The sequence below is a fragment of the Esox lucius genome, chromosome 12, assembly GCF_011004845.1.
Source record: "Esox lucius isolate fEsoLuc1 chromosome 12, fEsoLuc1.pri, whole genome shotgun sequence".
Lineage (NCBI taxonomy): Eukaryota > Metazoa > Chordata > Actinopteri > Esociformes > Esocidae > Esox > Esox lucius.
Genome location: NC_047580.1, coordinates 3,826,846 through 3,833,955, shown reverse-complemented (window position 1 = coordinate 3,833,955; position 7,110 = coordinate 3,826,846).

Sequence of the window (7,110 nt, the reverse complement as noted above, 5' to 3'; positions counted from 1 at the left end):
TTTGGGATGTGGTGGAACGGGAGCTTCGTGCCCTGGATGTGCATCCCACAAATCTCCATCAACTGCAAGATGGTATCCTATCAATATGGGCCAACATTTCTAAAGAATGCTTTCAGCACCTTGTTGAATCAATGCCACATAGAATTAAGGCAGTTCTGAAGGCGAAAGGGGGTCAAACAGAGTATTAGTATGGTGTTCCTAATAATCCTTTAGGTGAGTGTATAATCAGTGCATTGCCTGTATTATTACATCATTTTGGTGAGTGCCTAGTGCTTGGCACAGATCTGTCCCTTGATCAGATCTGATGAATTTCTGGTACACCAAACCAGGTCCAATGACCTCTCACATTAAACATTTCTAAACAGTCTTTGTATCATTGTTTTGTGTTGGAAAAGCTTCCATCCAACTTGGAAATATGTCTATTAGTACCAAGAAATAGCGTTTGTCTCCAGCCCTCTGTTATTTCAATAAAATATATTTGTAAATGTACAAACGGACCATGAGGTGTGGGTGTTTTACTTTGTTTTAAAGGGCCTGTTTTCTGTATGTTGTGTACCATAGATTGGGCATTCCCTTCAGATTTTTGACTTGCTTTTCAAAGTCCTGGAGCAAGCCAAACTCTGCCTATATTAGCTATAATTCCCCCTTTTCTCGTGTGGCGCACTATATGAGTGACTCGGAAAGACTGGGCAGAAGTGAGACTGGTGCAACTGGTGTACCGGACAGGTGTCTAAAGATCCCGTCGGTACCAGCTGCACAGTCGGCTGTCACCAGGTTTGTTTTTCAGCCTCGGCGACAGAGGTCTGCAGGGGATGGATATGGTCAACAGTGTAACGTGGACACAGATTGACATGTTTAGTAGCAGAACAAGTTACAGCAGCAATAAGAGGCATCTGAGCAGCCTGCTTCGTTGCTTTGTCTGCCTTGGAGTTACATACGGACACCCTGTCGTTACCACCTTTATGCACGGGGCATTTGATAATAGCAAGATGTAAGCTTCTAGCTAGTAATAGCAACGAACACCTGTCTAATTGCCTGCAAGGATACTCTAACCACCTCTGCAGAGGGCTCTAAACCCAGTGGCAGTTGATAACCGGTCAAACAGCTCCCTCACTTTAGGTGTGAATAAGGTCTCGGGTGTTCCGAATGAGTTATTCCCTTACATGCAACAGATTTTGGGAACCTTGCATTGGTTATACTATACTGTTTAGGAGTTCTCTTAATAATCAAGTATTTATCACAGCAGTCTCTTTTTTTTTGTTCTTGAACTTCTTTTCTATATTCTTTCTTTTAGTACATAACATCAATTCAATGAAACAAAAATAAAACATGTACCATCAATAATCCACTGTTATTTTACATGTAATAAATCGGAATTCGTGACTCCCGGCTCCAGTGCAAACAATTCAACTCTCTAAACAGACTGATATGAACTGTTGTGAATTTTGTCAAGTAGGTTTCACTTACTTATTTATGATGCCGACAGTTCAGTCAGCTGGAGAGAGTTGAAAAGCAAACACCGTCGTCGTGAAGATATTGAAGTCCCATCTGGGGTGCTAAAGGTAAAGAAAACAGAAACAGTAAACAGAAAACACCATGAAGAACCACTATGATGGTAAGCGCCCTGAAAAGAGAATTTAGGAAAGCGGAACGTAAGTGGAGGAAAACTTAACTTCAAATTCACTATGACATCTATAAACAAAGCCTTGGTAGCTTCAACAATGAGTTTCGCAGGGCTAGACAGCAACATTTATCAGGAATGATCAACAAAAATATCAATAATACCCGCCCTCTATTTGCCATGGTCGACAAGCTTACAAACCCCCTAAAGCAGATGGCATCAGAACTTGTGTCCACTGTGAAATGTAGATGGACCGAACTACACAGTCTAACAATGACACTGTACCATCACTACGACCACCTATAAGAATACAACCCAGAGACAAGAGGTCGGTCCCAATTGCAGAGCTTGCAAAACATACATACATCTTCTTCCACTTATCCGGGGCCGGGTCGCGGGGGCAGCAGTCTAAGCAGGGATGCCCAGACTTCCCTCTCCCCAGACACTTCCTCCAGCTCTTCTGGGGGGACACCAAGGCATTCCCAGGCCAGCCGGGAGACATAGTCCCTCCAGCGTGTCCTAGGTCTTCCCAGGGGTCTCCTCCCAGGAAGGCGTTCCGGAGGCATCCGAAACAGATGCCCAAGCCACCTCAACTGACCCCTCTCGATGTGGAGGAGCAGCGGCTCTACTCTGAGCTCCTCCCGGGTGACCGAGCTTCTCACCCCAAAAGTATGTTTTAATAATGGTTACAAACAATACCTCATACAGACGTGTGAGCAGACCTGGGTTAAATACAGATCGGAACAGGTGTTCAGTATTCCTGTGACTGCAAAAGGGGAAGGATGGTGCATTTGTGTGTGTTTGGAACTTGGATTTCCGTGGTTGTTTCCTCCTGCTGGAGCTGTCGAGGGCCAGAGCGTTCCGTAGACCTTAAAGAAACCCCCTCACCCACAGGTGGCTCCAGAAGACCAAGGTCCCGGAGGCCTGCCCCTGGGCCTGGGAGCGGGACAATCCAGGCAGTCCCGATGGATGAAAAGCCCGAAGGAGAGCAAGAACAACCCAGGCCTGCTCCTCCGGACCATATCCCACCCAGTCCACCAAGTACTGCATGCGCCCGCCCCGGTACCCCCTGACATCCAACTGGGGAGGTGTTGTCCAAGGTGAGACCAGAGGATGAAGGAGGCTATAATGGATTGGTTTCAGCAGGGACACATGGAAGGAGGAGGACAGACGATACTGGAGGCGGTAAGTAAAAGGGTTGACACAATGACTAATCTTAAATGGACCAATATACCTGGGGCACAACTTCCTGTAGGGGAGACAGCCTGATGTCCTGTGTTGAGAGCCATGCCCTTTGCCCGGGGTGGTGTAGAGGGGTAGGCCGGCGGCGACGATGCGCATATTCCTTCTGGGAAGCCAAGGCCCATTGGAGATGTCGATGCGCTGACTCCCATACTGCGTCTGTACCACTCGTCAACAGCCGGTACAAGGCCGGTCTCTGTGCCTTGTACCTAGGATTTCAACAGTGGGGGTTGAAATCCTAGGACACACTGAGTTAAAAGGCGTTAAAAATGGAGGGAAGAGTGAAAGAGGGAATTCTGGGCATATTCCACCCAAGGTAAATACCAGCTCCAATCGGCTTGGTGCAGGGCACATTGTTTGCGGTGGTACTTCCCAATTTTTTGGTTTAGCCCAATTTTTGCACAATTCTTTGGTTCAGTTTGTCCATTCGATTGGGGGTGGTACCCAGAGGTTAGGGGGGCCCTGGTCCGAGACAATATACTCCGGGGTCTCGATCCGGCAGAATACCTGTTGAAAAACACAGTCTGTGAGTTCCATGGGATTAGGCAGGTGGGGCAAAAGAATTAAACGACACATTTTGGAAAACCGATCAATAACCATGAGGATAGTGGTGTAATCGGCAGACTCTGGCAGTTCAGTGATAAGATCCATGGAGATATGTGACCATGATCTTTGTGGCATGGACAGTGGTGTAAGCTTACCCTCTGGCAAACGGCGGGGGTTCTTCGCCTGGGCGTAGACATGCCAGTACATAGTCCCGGATGTCATTGGGTAGAGAAGACAACAAATACTGGCGAGAGATGAGTCATATGGTTGTCATTATACCTGGGTGCCCAGAACCCAAAGAGGTATGGCACCATTGGAACAACTGGGGTCTGACGGTGGCTGGAACATATTGTTTGTTTGGGGGCATGTCAGGGGGAGCTGGGTCTGTTTGCAGTGCATCGCCAATAGTGTCCTGGAGTTCCCAACGGATCAATCAGACCAGACAAGCCCAAAGATGGATAAGTTCGGGGTCTGAGACACATGCGTGGGAATCGAACTGTCAGGATAGCACATCTGCCTTGATGTTCTTTTGTCCTGGTAGATAGGACACTTCGAAATGGAAGCGGTTGAAGAACAAAGACCATCGGGCATGGCGGGATGTCAGCAGTCTAAGCAGGGATGCCCAGACCATAGGTGAGAGTAGGAACGTAGATTGACTGGTAAATCGAGAGCTTCGCCTTGCGGCTCAGCTCTTTCTTCACCACGACAGACCGATACATCGACTGCATTACTGCAGAAGCTGCACTCCGTCTGTCAGAAGCTGATCCGTCTGTCAATCTCCCGTTCCATCCTTCCCTCACTCGTGAACAAGACCCCTAGATACTTAAACTCCTCCACTTGAGGCAGGCACTCTCCACCAACCTGAAGTGGGCAAGCCACCCTTTTCCGACTGAGGACCATGGCCTCGGATTTGGAGGTACTGATTCTCATCCCCACCGCTTCACACTCGGCTGCAAACCGTCCCAGCGCATGCTGAAGGTCCTGGTTAGAAGGGGCCAACACGACAACATCATCCGCAAAGAGCAGAGACGAAATTGTGTGGTCCCCAAACCTGACACCCTCCGGCCCCTGGCTGCGCCTAGAAATTCTGTCCATAAAAATTACGAACAGAACCGGTGACAAAGGGCAGCCCTGCCAGAGTCCAACATGCACTGGGAACAAGTCTGACTTACTGCCGGCAATGCGGACCAAGCTCCTGCTTCGGTTGTACAGGGACCTGACAGCCCTTAGCAAAGGACCCAGGACCCCATATTCCCCAAGCACCCTCCACAAGATGCCGCGAGGGACACAGTCGAATGCCTTCTCCAAATCCACAAAACACATGTGGATTGGTTGGGCAAACTCCCATGAACCCTCCAACACCCCGTAGAGGGTATAGAGCTGGTCCAGTGTTCCACGGCCCGGACGAAAACCACACTGTTCCTCCTGAATCCGAGGTTCTACTATCGGCCGTATTCTCCTCTCCAGAACCCTGGCATAGACTTTCCCGGGGAGGCTGAGAAGTGTGATCCCCCTATAGTTGGAACACACCCTCCGGTCCCCCTTCTTAAAAAGAGGGACCACCACACCGGTCTGCCATCCCAGAGGCACTGTCCCCGACCGCCACGCGATGTTGCACAGGCGTGTCAACCAAGACAGCCCCACAACATCCAGAGACTTGAGGTACTCAGGGAGGATCTCATCCACCCCCGGTGCCTTGCCACCGAGGAGTTTCTTGACCACCTCAGTGACTTCAGCCCGGGTGATGGACGAGTCCACCTCTGAGCCCTCATCCTCTGCTTCCTCAATGGAAGAAGTGACAGCGGGATTGAGGAGATCCTCGAAGTACTCCTTCCACCGCCCGACGACATCCTCAGTTGAGGTCAACAGCTGCCCACCTCTACTGTAAACAGCGTGTTTATTTAATCTTTTTGTGTTCCGGACATATTCCAGGACATATTCCAGGTTCCGGTGGTCAGTTAACACTAGAAACGGGTGAGATACTGAATTTGGGTTTGGGTTATTAGTTGTCAGTTATATTCATAAAAATTAAAATAAATAAACACTTGAAATACATCAGTTTGTGTGGAATGAATGTATACATTATACAAGTTTAACTTTTTGAATGGAATTACTGAAATAAATAAAATTTTTGATGATATTCTAATCTTATGACCAGCACCTGTATATTTTTACTTTTGAATTTAATTTAGCAAACTGTATTCAGATGATTAATATTATAATGCAAAGTGAACTTTATGTATGCTATGTGGAACCTTTCATAAACATTTTGTGCTCTAGGCTACATAACATTTGATTTTGGTGCTCATCCCAGGGATGATGAGGCGGAACTAACTAGGCTTTTCCTTACAAATACGTTCTGGTACTGCTGTACTCCGACGGGAGCTAAGTGGGAGGCTGTTATGTCCATCTTCTATGGAGGTGGTTCGACACGGCAAGTTCAGGCAGTGCGAAAGACTGTTAGTACTCCAATGCAGTATTTCACCCCTCCGTCATGAGATGGCGGGGTTATGCTGACGGAGCCATGAGTGCCCCAACAACAGTGCTACCCGAGCGGAAGAGACCAACCACTGAATGCGTTCTGAGTGGACAGCGCTGACCTGAAGAACGATTGTAGCTGTTTGATGGGTGACATAACCAGCGCCTAGAGGTTGTCCATCTAGCATATGAACCTGTAAAGGGGGGTCTAGGGTGAGTAATCACACCCCTAATTCAGTGGCCAGACCCTGATCAATGAAACTGCCTGCTGTCCCAGAGTCAACAAGCCCATCCACCGATACAGTTCTCCCCTTCACTGACGAGAGTGCCGGTAAATAAAACTGTGTGATGTTTAGCAACACAGAGACTCCCATCTGGTCACTGGCTGGAGGGCTTCTAGCATCACGTCATGAGACAGAAGGGTTACAATTAAGAGACCACTGCAAATTGAACTCTTCTGTTCCTCGCTCAAAACTTTCCTTTTTGGAAAGGAAAGCAAAAGGTGCAGTGGTCTCTTAATTATTTCCAGAGCTGTTTTAATATGTTTTAAGTTGTTGTCCTGCAGTAATCACCATATCCTCTTGATATATTAAAACAGTGTAAGTTGTAGTCCTGCAGGAATCACCATATCCTGTTGATATATTAAAATAGTTTAAGTTGTAGTCCTGCAGGAATCATCATATCTTGCTTATATATTAAAATAGTGTAAGTTGTAGTCCTGCAGGAATCACCATATCCTCTTGATATATTAAAATAGTGTAAGTTGTAGTCTTGCAGGAATCACCATATCCTGTTGATATATTAATATAGCGTAAGTTGTAGTCCTGCAGGAATCACCATATCCTCTTGATATATTAAAATAGTGTAAGTTGTAGTCCTGAATGAATCACCATATCCTGATGATATATTAAAATAGTGTAAGTTGTAGTCCTGAATGAATCACCATATCCTCTTGGTATATTAAAACAGTGTAAGTTGTAGTTCTGAAGGAATCACCATATCCTCTTGATATATTAAAACAGTGTAAGTTGTAGTTCTGAAGGAATCACCATATCCTGCCATGTTCATAGCAGTATTGTTCAAGTAACGGGTGATAATCTTGGTGGACGTTGCCCTGTTTGATTTTGTAGAACAATTTGTACCTGGTATTGCTATTGTTTTGCCTCACTGAGAAAGGAGATTTCCAAACAATGTTCTGTGAAGATGATGAAATATGATTTTGG